Raw genomic sequence first — 4,977 nt, forward strand, 5'->3', positions numbered from 1 at the left:
CAGCCGAGTTGCATGGAAGAATGTGAAAAGTGTTCATATGTAGTAAAAACCTGAGAAATCCATCCGTTTTCGTCATTTGTTATCCAATCGACTTAAAGCCAGATCGTCACATTGGCCGCTCTTCTCTCTGAAACGGTTGTACTTATCGTCTGCAAAGCTATGTCGCGTGCTGCGGTATGCGGAGACACTAAAAGCACCATAGTAGAACACAGATGAAGTTTCTAAGTTGATGCAATAGCCAGTAAGAAGTAGTACAATTCAAGTTTTAGGTATCGATTATTGACTTTTTATCTGGCTTTTGTGCCTTGGACATGAGTTAGGACCTTAACATTCTGCATGAATGGAGGACTAGCAGCCGGGTTGCACGGGAGTATGTGAAAAGTGTTCATATGTAGTAAAAACCTGAGAAATCCGTCCATTTTCGTCATTTGTTATCCAATCGGCTTACAGCCAGATCGGCACATTAGCCCCTCTTCTCGCTGAAACGGTTGTACTTATCGTCTGCAAAGCTATGTCGCGTGCTGCGGTATGCGGAGACACTAAAAGCACAATAGTAGAACACAGATGAAGCTTCTAAGTTCATGTAATAGCCAGTAAGGAGTAGTACAATTCAAGTTTTAGGTATTGAATATTGACTTTTTAGCTGGCTTTGGTGCCTTGGACATGAGCTAGGACCTTAAGATTCTGCATGAAAGGAGGACTAGCAGCCGAGTTGCTCGGAGGATGCGAAAAGTGTTCATATGTAGTAGAAACCTGAGGAATCCGTCCGTTTTCGTAATTTATTATCGAATCGACTTAAAGCAGTGCGTCACATTGGCCGCTCTTCTCTCTGAAACGGTTGTACTTATCGTCTGCAAAGCTATGTGGCGTGCTGCGGTATGCGGAGACACTAAAAGCACAATAGTAGAACACAGATGAAGCTTCTAAGTTGATGTAATAGCCAGTAGGAAGTAGTACAATTCAAGTTTTAGGTATCGATTATTGACCTTTTAGCTGGCTTTTGTGCCTTGGACATGAGCTAGGACCTTATGATTCCGCACGGAAGGAGGACTAGCAGCCGAATTGCATGGGAGAATGTGAAAAGTGTTCATATGTAGTAAAAACCTGAAAAATGCGTCCGTTTTCGTCATTTGTTATCGAATCGACTTAAGGCCAGATTGTCACATTGGCCGCTCTTCTCTCTGAAACGGTTGTACTTATCGTCTGCAAAGCTATGTCGCGTGCTGCGGTATGCGGAGACACTAAAAGCACCATAGTAGAATACAGATGAAGCTTCAAAGTTGATGTAATAGCCAGTAAGAAGTAGTACAATTCAAGATTTAGGTATCGATTATTGACTTTTTTGCTGGCTTTGGTGCCTTGGACATGAGCTAGGACCTTACGATTCTGCATGAAAGGAGGACTAGCAGCCGAGTTGCACGGGAGAATGTAAAAAGTGTTCATATGTAGTAAAAACCTGAGAAATCCGTCCATTTTCGTAATTTGTTATCGAATCGACTTAAAGCCAGATCGTCACATTGGCCTCTCTTCTCTCTGAAACGGTTGTACTTATCGTCTGCAAAGCTATGTCGCGTGCTGCGGTATGCGGAGACACTAAAATCACCATAGTGGAACACAGATGAAGCTTCTAAGTTGATGTAACAGCTAGTAAGATGTAGTCAATTTAGGTATCGATTATTGACTTTTTAGCTGGCTTTGGTGCCTTGGACATGAGCTATGTCCTTATGATTCTGCATGAAAGGAGGACTAGCAGCCGAGTTGCATTGGAGAATGTGGAAAGTGTTCATATGTAGTAAAAACCTGAGAAATCCGTCCGTTTTAGTCATTTGTTATCGAATCAACTTGAAGCCAGATCGTCACATTGCCCGCTTTTCTCTCTGAAACGGTTGTACTTATCGTCTGCAAAGCTATGTCGCGTGCTGCAGTATGCGGAGACACTAAAAGCACCATAGTAGAACACAGATGAAGCTTCAAAGTTGATGTAATAGCCAGTAAGAAGTAGTACAATTCAAGATTTAGGTATCGATTATTGACTTTTTTGCTGGCTTTGGTGCCTTGGACATGAGCTAGGACCTTACGATTCTGCATGAAAGGAGGACTAGCAGCCGAGTTGCATTGGAGAATGTGGAAAGTGTTCATATGTAGTAAAAACCTGAGAAATCCGTCCGTTTTAGTCATTTGTTATCGAATCAACTTGAAGCCAGATCGTCACATTGCCCGCTTTTCTCTCTGTAACGGTTGTACATTTCGTCTGCAAAGCTATGTCGCGTGCTGCAGTATGCGGAGACACTAAAAGCACCATAGTAGAACGCAGATGAAGCTTCTAAGTTGATGTGATAGCCAGTGAGAAGTAGTACAATTAAAGTTTTAGGTATCGATTATTGACTTTTTAGCTGGCTTTTGTGCCTTGGACATGAGCTAGGACCTTATGATTCTGCATGAAAGGAGGACTAGCAGCCGAGTTACATGGGAGAATGTGAAAAGTGTTCATATGTAGTAAAAACCTGAGAAATCCGTCCGTTTTCGTCATTTGCTATCGAATCGACTTAAAGCCAGATCGTCACATTGGCCACTCTTCTCTCTGAAACGGTTGTACTTATCGTCTGCAAAGCTATGTCGCGTGCTGCGGTATGCGGAGACACTAAAAGCACCATAGTAGAACACAGATGAAGCTTCAAAGTTGATGTAATAGCCAGTAAGAAGTAGTACAATTCAAGATTTAGGTATCGATTATTGACTTTTTTGCTGGCTTTGGTGCCTTGGACATGAGCTATGTCCTTAAGATTCTACATGAAAGGAGGACTAGCAGCCGAGTTGCACGGGAGAATGTAAAAAGTGTTCATATGTAGTAAAAACCTGAGAAATCCGTCCGTTTTCGTCATTTGTTATCGAATCGACTTAAAGCCAGATCGTCACATGGGCCCCTCTTCTCTCTGAAACGGTTGTACTTATCGTCTGCAAAGCTATGTCGCGTGCTGTAGTATGCGGAGACACTAAAAGCACCATAGTAGAACACAGATGAAGCTTCTAAGTTGATGTGATAGCCAGTGAGACGTAGTACAATTCAAGTTTTAGGTATCGATTATTGACATTTTAGCTGGCTTTTGTGCCTTGGACATGAGCTAGGACCTAAAGATTCTGCATGAAAGGAGGACTAGCAGCCGCGTTGCACGGGAGGATGTAAAAAGTGTTCATATGTAGTAAAAACCTGAAAAATGCGTCCGTTTTCGTCATGTGTTATCGAATCGACTTAAAGCCAGATTGTCACATTGGCCGCTCTTCTATCTGAAACGGTTGTACTTATCGTCTGCAAAGCTATGTCGCGTGCTGCGCTATGCGGAGACACTAAAAGCACCATAGTAGAATACAGATGAAGCTTCAAAGTTGATGTAATAGCCAGTAAGAAGTAGTACAATTCAAGATTTAGGTATCGATTATTGACTTTTTTGATGGCTTTGGTGCCTTGGACATGAGCTAGGACCTTACGATTCTGCATGAAAGGAGGACTAGCAGCCAAGTTGCACGGGAGAATGTAAAAAGTGTTCATATGTAGTATAAACCTGAGAAATCCGTCCGTATTCGTCACTTGTTATCGAATCGACTTAAAGCCAGATCGTCACATGGGCCCTTCTTCTCTCTGAAACGGTTGTACTTATCGTCTGCAAAGCTATGTCGCGTGCTGCGTTATGCGGAGACACTAGAAGCACCATAGCAGAACACAGATTAAGCTTCTAAGTTGATGTAATAGCCAGTAAGGAGTAGTACAATTCAAGTTTTAGGTATCGATTATTGACTTTTTTGCTGGCTTTGGTGCCTTGGACATGAGCTAGGACCTTACGATTCTGCATGAAAGGAGGACTAGCAGCCGAGTTGCACGGGAGAATGTAAAAAGTGTTCATATGTAGTAAAAACCTGAGAAATCCGTCCATTTTCGTAATTTGTTATCGAATCGACTTAAAGCCAGATCGTCACATTGGCCTCTCTTCTCTCTGAAACGGTTGTACTTATCGTCTGCAAAGCTATGTCGCGTGCTGCGGTATGCGGAGACACTAAATTCACCATAGTGGAACACAGATGAAGCTTCTAAGTTGATGTATTAGCTAGTAAGATGTAGTCAATTTAGGTATCGATTATTGACTTTTTAGCTGGCTTTGATGCCTTGGACATGAGCTATGTCCTTAAGATTCTGCATGAAAGGAGGAATAGCAGCCGAGTTGCATTGTAGAATGTGGAAAGTGTTCATATGTAGTAAAAACCTGAGAAATCCGTCCGTTTTAGTCATTTGTTATCGAATAACTTGAAGCCAGATCGTCACATTGCCCGCTTTTCTCTCTGAAACCGTTGTACTTATCGTCTGCAAAGCTATGCCGCGTGCTGCGGTATGCGGAGACACTAAAAGCACCATAGTAGAACTCAGATGAAGCTTCAAAGTTGATGTAATATCCAGTAAGAAGTAGTACAATTCAAGTTTTAGGTATCGATTATTGACTTTTTAGCTGGCTTTGGTGCCTTGGACATGAGCTATGTCCTTAAGATTCTGCATGAAAGGAGGACTAGCAGCCGAGTTGAATGGGAGAATGTGAAAAGTGTTCATATGTAATAAAAACCTGAGAAATCCATCCTTTTTCGTCAGTTGTTATCGAATCAACTTCAAGCCAGATCGTCATATGGCCCGCTCTTCTCTCGGAAACGGTTGTACTTATCGTCTGCAAAGCTATGTCGCGTGCTGCAGTATGCGGAGACACTAAAAGCACCATAGTAGAACATGGATGAAGCTTCTAAGTTGATGTGATAGCCAGTGAGAAGTAGTACAATTCAAGTTTTAGGTATCGATTGTTGACTTTTTAGCTGGCTTTTATGCCTTGGACATGAGCTAGGACCTTATGATTCAGCATGAAAGGAGGACTAGCAGCCGAGATGCATGGGAGAATGTGAATAGTGTTCATCTGTAGTAAAAAAATGAGAAATCCGTCCGTT

Source organism: Schistocerca gregaria, unplaced genomic scaffold (assembly GCF_023897955.1).
Source record: "Schistocerca gregaria isolate iqSchGreg1 unplaced genomic scaffold, iqSchGreg1.2 ptg000280l, whole genome shotgun sequence".
In the NCBI taxonomy this organism is placed as follows: Eukaryota; Metazoa; Arthropoda; class Insecta; order Orthoptera; family Acrididae; genus Schistocerca; species Schistocerca gregaria.